General features: G+C 42.2%; 1 long non-coding RNA gene across 6 annotated transcripts in view; it reads right to left on the reverse strand.

Annotated features, from left to right (window-relative positions):
- LOC121016456 (uncharacterized) overlaps positions 1-9,088 on the reverse strand; it is a 68,881-nt gene that overhangs the window by 22,971 nt on the left and 36,822 nt on the right. For all 6 annotated transcript variants that reach the window (XR_005784286.1, XR_005784282.1, XR_005784287.1 and 3 more), the window contains one exon: positions 631-776. This is a non-coding gene — a long non-coding RNA (uncharacterized LOC121016456). The remainder of the gene's footprint in view (positions 1-630; positions 777-9,088) is intronic.

Raw genomic sequence — 9,088 nt, forward strand, 5'->3', positions numbered from 1 at the left:
TCCCCTTCTACCTTGAAAAGATCAGGAGCCGGATAATTTCCGGATGACCCTTACAGAAGGAGAGTCCGGTGAGACAGACCTGAATTGGACCTGAAGCATGGAACAATCGCCGCGACTGGCCCGTGCACCTGCAGAGCACAGCGGAGGGGAGCTGCCTACCTGAACCCAGCCTAGTCCAGCGAAGCCACAGATGACCCACAGCCCTGGAAGCGTGGGCAAAAATGGCGGTTGACGTAAGTCGCCGAGATTTGGAGCTGTTTGTTATTCAACATCATTGTGTTGTTTCATAAGCTTTTCAGAGAGATCACCAACAATGTATGCCTGATTGTGTGAGAGAAAAAATATTCCAGCTGTGCTAGATGCCTATAGCTCCACTGACATGGTGTAAGGGAAAGCAGATGGAGCAGATACTCAAGCCAATCAATCCTATTTATGCAAGGCACGATGAATGACAACGCCACGCTTAACTGCATTTTTCACCTTTTGGTTTCATGTTGGGGTCATGGAGTTGCACTTAATCTGGACGGAGGAGCAGCTTCAGTAAGGCTTCCAAAGCGTATCTTTGGCCCCAACAGTCTTTCTCGCTTGTTACCTTCTCACACCTTACAGGGGCAAAGTAAAATGACCTACCTGTGTCTGTCTCTTCACCTGGAGTCCCGGTTTCATTTCCACACGGCCCCATTTCCAATCGGCTCTCTTTTCTCCATCGTGGAAAGACAGCAAAAACAAACCGTCACAGGGAGCCCTTATGACAATTTACTCTTGAGGGGAGAATCCTGTGGGTGTCCAAAAGCTTACTGTAAGTTATATTTGCTTAATTTATGCTTCTACTGACAAATAATTAGGGCGGCAATTAATTTGAAAATGCAAATGTGCAATGGGTCTCACTGTTTTCTTTTGCTTTGTTTTCAGGAGTCTTTGTCCTCAGTTCTACTTGTGTTAGGGTCTTAATGGATTTAGTTTAGCAAAGGAAAGAAATTATTTTTTCTAATGCTTTATTTACCTGATTGAATCGGACTTTTTATCAAATATTGACTACAAATGTTTGCTCAAGATCATATGCCATACAATTTAATAGAAATAAAAACCTGTGCTACAGACCATCATTTTTTACGTGTCTTGCGTGTAATCTACCTGAATGCCTACCGCAGGGGAGGCCCTCACTAAATAAATATCTGGGGGGTGTTGTAAGAAGAAAAAGTGATATTTTGGAACCACGAGGAGCAGGACACGGGACCCCAAAGGAGAGATGCCTTTCTCAGCGTACAATATGGTAGGAAGGTGGACTGCTCGGAAATGTACCGAGGAGGAAAAAAGGATGGAAACAGGGGCTTTCCAGGAGAAGATAGGCAAGAGGTTGCCCAAAGGGCAAAGTTAGGAGTACACGGCAGGTGTCAACGAGTCCCGGAGGAAGAAGCGATCTGGACAGCTTGGGGAACGCCAAGATTTCCCGGGAACGTGGGATCCCCTGGGAAGTGGCAGGGACTGGGGCGAGACGGGAAGGGAGGCCCCAAGCAGATGTCATCTTACGCCCAGATGAGGAACCTTCAGCTTTCTCTGCAATCAGTGTTGATTGCTGATTGATTGAAACTTTTAGGTGCCAAATTACTAATTAGTGTGAGTCGTCCACCCTGGGCAGAAAGCTGAGCCCTCTCTGATGACAAATCTGTAAGGCTTCTCCACTGTTATGCGACGCGGCTCAAGGATGCAGCCAAGACCTAATCAACTAACTCAAAAAGAGTAGTTGGTCACTAACCACACAAGGCAGATGTAGCTACATTTTTCTTCCATTATCTAAATGTTTAAAGGGAAATCAGCACTTTGGTCTGAATCACCTAGTAATCCCACAATGCTTTTGGTACACATTCAAGGTAAACTTAAAAATGAATATCTTTTTTTTAAAAAAATGTTATATTTATTTCTGAGAGAGAGAGAGAGAGAGAGAAAGCATGAGGAGGGGAAGGGCACAGAGAGAGGGAGACACAGAATCCAAAGCAGGCTCCAGACTGAGCTGTCAGCACAGAGCCCGATGCGGGGCTCAAACCCATGGACAGTGAGATCACGACCTGAGCTGAAGTCAGACTCTCAACCGACGGAGCCACCCAGGTGCCCCCAAAATAAATATCTTCAAGACTAAACCTCATTCATGTAAAAAGTCCATCTTATAACAACGTTAAAGTTGTTTGCCTCTCTTTTTACCCATATAAGAAAATATTTCATGCACCAAAAACTAGTGAAAGACTATCACACAGGCTGGTTTTCTGAATTGCTTTCTTTTGTTTCATGGACTTTTCTGTTTTATTAGGGGAAAACCCATTAAACGAAGCCCGTATGCAGCCACAATCACTTGCCTTCTGCCTGCGTAGGTTGAGGTCATCAGTAAGTGGTAGCAGGCCACTTCTAATCTAATTGTGAATTCCTGTCATGTATACAGACTTCAGCCCAGGGGATGACAAGGATTTTTGAACTTCAAAAAAAAAAAAAAAAAAAAAAGGAAGAATCACAATAAATATTTCATTGTCTAGTCAACCCAATTTGCTAAGCCTGATTATCTCGTTCAGCCTCCCGAGATTGCTACAGGAAGCTCCCCAGATGTTCTCCTTCTAGCCAAAATTACCACTGTGTGTCAAAAAGGTGGCCCCACATCTGCATTCTGGAAGCCCAGCTGTCAGGGAAAGGGAGAGGAGAGAGAAGGTCGCACCCACTGTGGGAGACGCCTGGACGTCACTTGCCACCCTGCCAGGCCACTTAACCGGTTCCTGAATTGGGTTAATTGACCAATGATTGATCAAGCCTTTTTTCTCAGGCTTATACTCTGTTCCAAATTGCGATGGTCAGAGAACACGTGGACGGAGAGTTCCTGAAGCAGCAGGGAGCTAATTACCCCCACTTCCCTAAGTCAACAGAAATCCTGAAAGGACGGTGCTGAGTGAACAAAAATTGGGCAAGAGCCTGACGAGCTCTTGGGGGGTCCTTTCTGTGGGCCAAGGCTCTCCCCTTTCTCTTTCTGAGCAACACAGCCCAGTGGTTGTCAGTAACAAGGGGACCCAACATACTTGTGTTATTTGTTGTCAAAATAATCTTTTAAATCCATATTACTTATGATAATTCTTCAGATACCGGCACTTGTAGTAGGACAAAATTAGGACTTTACTTTGTCCTTTTCCCTACCACTGTTAAACCCCATCCGTTTCTTGGAGGTGATCACCGTGGCTGTACCCACACAAAATCTGTTCCCAGCAAAGAGCTTGGATGTAACAGGGAATAAGACAGAACCTAACACCCTTACAAGAGATGATCCCGCCACAGACCAGCCCCTGGGAGTTGGACCAGCCAAGCAAAAATTCTTGAAGGAGCTCTTCCCGAAGAATTCTTGTTTGGGGTTTGGGGAGGCCACGAAGCCAAGGTTTTTTTTGAAGGTAAATTCAACACTCCTGTAGCTCGGCTGCACTCAATGAGTACAATCACCCCATGACAAAGAGCGTCATGCTTGCGGCAACCCCATCGGAGGGGCAGAAAACCCGAGTTCGCACAGGAGATTAGAACGAGTTCAACCTAACACCTCGGAGAACTCAGGCGATTCCCACTTGCGTGGCAATTTCAGGAAAGACAGGAATTTGGGGTTCCCTGCCTGTTTCAGTTTTCCAGCCCAGGTTTCAAGGGATGAAGAGTTTCTAGTGCTGTAGGCAATGATAAATCATCTACTGCAAGCTGACTGGGATGTCTGTATGGGCTTCTCATAGGAAATTCTATGTAGGCCCTATAACTGAATTATTGACACCAGAATTTTATAATCGTGGTATAAAGACTGAACTATTTTACCCATAAAATAACAGGGTTAGGCAGGCACCTATTTCTTTGACACCAATGAGAGAGGAAGGTTTCTGATCTTTAAAAACAAAAAACAAAACTCTCAAAAAGGTGAACTAAGACCCAACTGCCAATTACCTGGTTAAAAAATGTCCTAGCTGAAGTTAGGAAAAATTTTTTAGCTGGCTTTCATGGGCCTCCCATAGAAAACTTGATGTAAACTGTCCCGTTTAGATATGCCATGTTCATCAGTATCACTGATCTGCTAGCAGGTAAGTGTGATTATAACAGTATTTAGAAAATAATTATAAGACAGCATTTTGGGAATGAGCTTGTGCTACTCCCCTTCGGTTTCACCCTCATCTCTACCTACTTCCAGCCTCTCAAAGCACACAAACAAACAAAAAGCACATACGCACACGCCCCCCCAACACACACACACACACACACACACACACACAGAGCTTGGGGATCACAAATATCAGTGAGGACAAGACAGTTCTCCTGATTCATGTTCTTATATTATGTTCCATGCTCTTCTTCCTCCATGCATGACCTAATTCTCTAGGCATGTCTTTCTGAACGGAACGGATTACATCTGTAAATAAAGCATGGATAAAGTGACCTTAAGTTTGAAAGTATAGTCTGATTTTAAAAATAAAATTCCTATCTTACCAAATATCTGCTAGGTCCATTTATTATCCTTTTGTTTTATTGTTTGTTTGTTTGTTTGTTTTCTTTTGCACCAGTCACCAGAGATGTGCTTAACACCTGCATTTAAGTGGCATAGACTCAGAAAATACCCAAAATGAGAAGGTAGTATTGGCATCCAGGGGAATGTCAAGTTCCAGTTACTACTGTTTTAATATTATCTCAGTGATGAGTCACCATACTGAGCAGTTTCACGAAAAAGGAAAAGATTTCAGACTGATATTTTGAGGGGATACATAGGAGGTTACTTAGGGAACTGAGAAGAGATTAAAGGTAGTGAAGAATCCAAAGAAAAATCAGAGAGAAATTTTGTAAATAGAGGGCTGGGTGATCATTTCCGAACAGAGTCACGCTCTCTTAAACAAAACTCAGAATAGTGAGTGCTAGAGGAATCAAATATGTCTTTAAAATTACTGTATCACAACATACAACATTGACAAAAAGCTTTACCCACAGTGTTACTGAAGATTTGGAGTATTGTCAGAGAGCTGAAGATTGAGAAGAGATATTTAACAGGATCCAGAACTACGTTAAGAAGGGCATAAATACACCACATTAACAAAATAAAGGACAAAAATTACATGATATCATCAATTGATGCAGAGAAAGCATTTGAAAAAAAAAATCAACATCCTTTCACGATCAAAAAATTAAATAAAGTAGGAAAGAAGGAAACTGCCTCAACACAGTCAAGACTGTCTGTGAAAAGCTCACATCTCTCAATGGTTAAAGACTGAAAGCATTTCATCTAAAATCAAGAACAAGAGAAGGATACCCCATCCTACCACTTCTATTCACATAGTACTGGAAGTGCCGGCCAGAGCAATCAGACAAGAAAAAAATTAAAAGCATATAAATTAGAAAGGGAACAGTAAAATTATCTCTGTTCACAGATGATATGATCTCATATGTAGAAAACCTTAAAGACTGCATACACACACACACACACACACACACACACACACACACAGACTGTTAGAGCTGATGAACAAATTCAGCAAAGTGGTGGGATACAAAATCAACACACAAAAATCAGTTGTGTTTCTATACACTAACAATGAAGAACCAAAAAGGAAATTAAGAAGACAACCCCCTTTATAATAGCATCAGAAAGAGTAAAATACTTAGAAATTAGACCAACCAAGGAGGTGAAAGACTCGTACACTGAAAACTACAAAACATTCCTGAAAGAAATTAAGGACACACAAAAAAATGGAAAAACATCCCATGTTCATGAATTGGAGGATAACATTGGTAAGAGGTCAATACTATCCAAAACAACCTACCAATTCAACCCAATTCCTACCTAATCCCAAAGGCATTATATAAAAAATGTTTTGAAATCCTAAAATCCAGATGGAAACTTAATGGATCTCAAATAGCCAAAACCATTTTGAAAAAGAACAGAGCTGGTGGGTTGAGACTTCCTAATTTCATAACTATTACAAAAGCTATTACAAACTATGACAAAGCTACAGTAATAGTGTGATACTGGCATAAAGACAGACGTATAGACAAATGGAATGGAATAAAAAGCCCAGAAATAAACTTTGTGTATGCAGTCAAATGATTTTTGACAAGGGTGCCAAGATCACTCAGTGCAGAAAAGAGTTTCTTCAATAAATTGTGATGAGAAAACTAAACATCCATATGCAAAATTACGAAGTCAGACCCTTGTTTTACAGCATATACAAAAATTAGCTCAAGACGGATCACAGACCTCAATTTAAGACCTCAAACCATAAACCTACCAGAAGAAAACATAGAGGATAAACTTTACGACATGGAATTTGGCAATGATTTCTTGGCATGGCTCTAAAAACACACGTAACAAAAACAAAAATGGACAATTGGGACTACATTAAACATTGGGACGACATCAAACTTTAAAACTTCTGCACATTAAAGGAAACAATCGACAGAGTGAAAAGGAAATCTACAGAATAGAAAAAAATATTCATTAATCATATATCTGATAAGGGGTTAATAGGCGAAATACGTAAAGAACTCCTACAACTCTACTGTACATCTGAAATTAATATTGCACTGTAAGTTAACTAACTGGCTGTTAAATAAAAACTCTTTTCAATTGTTTTAAAAATTAAAAAAATAAATAACCCAAATAAAAAGTGAACAAAGGACTTGAATAAGCATTTCTCCAAAGAAGACAAGCAAATGGCCTATAAGCATATGAAAAGGTGCTCACATCACAAATCATCAGAGTAATGTGAATCAAAACCACAATGGGAGATCACCTCATGCCCCTTAGGATGGCTACTATCAAGACAAAACAACACAATCAAAAGAAAAACAAATACAGAAAATAGCAAGGATTGGCGAGGATGTGGAGAAATTGGAACCCTTGTGCGCTCTTAGTGGGATTGTAGAACAGAGCGATCACTGTGGAGACCAGTATGGAGGTGCCACAAAAAATTAAAAATACGATGAGAGATCACCTCACACCCATCAGGCAGGCTACTACCAAAAAAAGAGAAAATAACAAATGTTAGCCAAGAACACTCTTGTGCTCTTGGTGGGACTGTAAAGTGGTCCAGACATGATAGAAGAAAACAACATGGAAGTTCCTCGAAAAATTAAAAATAGAACTACCATATGATCTAACAATCGATCCCACTTCTAGGTATAAATTCGAAAGGCTGTAAACAGGGTCTCAAAGAAATACATGCACACCCGTGTTCACGGCACCATTATTCACAATAGCCAACAGGTGGAAGAGACCCAAATGTCTATTGAAAGATGGATGTATAAAGGAAATACCATTTGTACATACAATGAAGTATTATTATTCAACCTTAAAAAAGGAGAAAATCCTGTCACAGGCTACAACAGAGATAAACCTGAGGACACGACTCTAAGTGAAATAAGCCAGTCACAAAAATACAGATACTGTATGATTCCACTTACATGAGGTACCTAAAATAATCAAATTCATGGACCCAGAAATTAAAATGGCAGTTACCAAGGATTGGGTAAGGGGAAAAAGTGGAGTTATCATTTCATGGGTATAGAGTTTCAGATTTGCAAGTTCTGGAAATCTGTTTCACAACGATGTAAATATACTTAAAGCTACCGAGATATAGGATTAAAAATCGTTAAGATGGTAAATTTCACGTTACGTTTTCCACCACAATAAAAAGTACTTGGGGTGCCTGGGTAGCTCGGGGTGCTTGGGGTGTACTTGGGGTGCCTGGGTAGCTCAGTTAGGTAAGTGTCCAACTCTTGATTTCTGCTCAGGTCATGATCTCGCAGTGGTGAGTTTGAACCCCATATCGGGCTCTGCGCTGACAGCGTGGAGCCTGCTTAGGATTCTGTCTCCCATCTTCTCTCTGCCCCTCCCCCGTTTGCTCTCTATCTCTCTCAAAATAAATAAAAATAAACTTTAAAAACCTTACTTAAGGGGCGCCTGGGTGGCGCAGTCGGTTAAGCGTCCGACTTCAGCCAGGTCACGATCTCGCGGTCCGTGAGTTAGAGCCCCGCGTCGGGCTCTGGGCTGATGGCTCAGAGCCTGGAGCCTGTTTCAGATTCTGTGTCTCCCTCTCTCTCTGCCCCTCCCCCGTTCATGCTCTGTCTCTCTCTGTCCCAAAAATAAATAAACGTTGAAAAAAATAAAAACCTTACTTAAGTTTTAATTCCTTTAGAAGGAGGAGGGGGGTGCAATAGAAAGGAAGCCCAGAGCAAAAGCTCATCTGTGACAGGGGGTGGGGGGCAGAATAAGGGGGGGAGCTAAGAGATTTTTGAGGCAGAGGGGCACAAGTCAGCAGGGAAAAAAAATGTGTCCAGAGATACAAGGGAAAAAAGCATACTGATGAAATCAAGTCTCAGAGGAAGCAAGGAGTCTCAATGGGGACTAGCACAGCTGGATACAGAAACTGCTGGAAATGACATTGAAGCCTTTCTTACCCAATAGTCTAGTTGCCTACTCGATTACACCCAAAAGCTGAACCTTGGCTTCCCCGCATCCCTTTTCCGAGTCTGGAAGAAGAACAACCTGCGTGCGAATTGAGCTGTTTTTTCAGACCCCAAATTGAAGCAACCAATGGAAGAGCTTTCCTGATTGGTACCACTCCAAGATAAAATGTGTGTCATTTATTCACTCAACGAGGCTTTCCTCTGTGCCGGGCACTGCTCTAGCTGCTAAGGATAGAGGACTTTCAGGAAAACTCTCTGCTCCCATGGGACTTGCATCTCAGAGGCACCCATCAGTTGGCTCCGTTCTGTCACACAGGTCCAGCCCATGTTGTACGTCTCTGCATTCTTGCTTTTCAAACTCCTCAAGACCTTGGACCAGTTCTGTGAGACCATCCGCCCATGGCAACGTCAAGCCAGCGTTGGTACAGACGGGGGTAAACAAGTCCCAGTTCGAGAAGGCTGAGGAAGCAGGGTACTTCCAAATAGGGGCTCTGCCCCCGAGGCGGAGGAGGGCAGGGCTGGAATTGCCTGCCTGGCTTAGGAGTGGGTTGGCCAAGTATGAGTTAACCGAGAAACCGAGCACACGAAAGAGAATACAGTGTGGCTTAAAGAGCAGCGGAAAACCTGCAAGGGGCGG

Source organism: Herpailurus yagouaroundi, unplaced genomic scaffold (assembly GCF_014898765.1).
Source record: "Herpailurus yagouaroundi ecotype Mexico unplaced genomic scaffold, PumYag 210, whole genome shotgun sequence".
NCBI classification, from domain to species: Eukaryota; Metazoa; Chordata; class Mammalia; order Carnivora; family Felidae; genus Herpailurus; species Herpailurus yagouaroundi.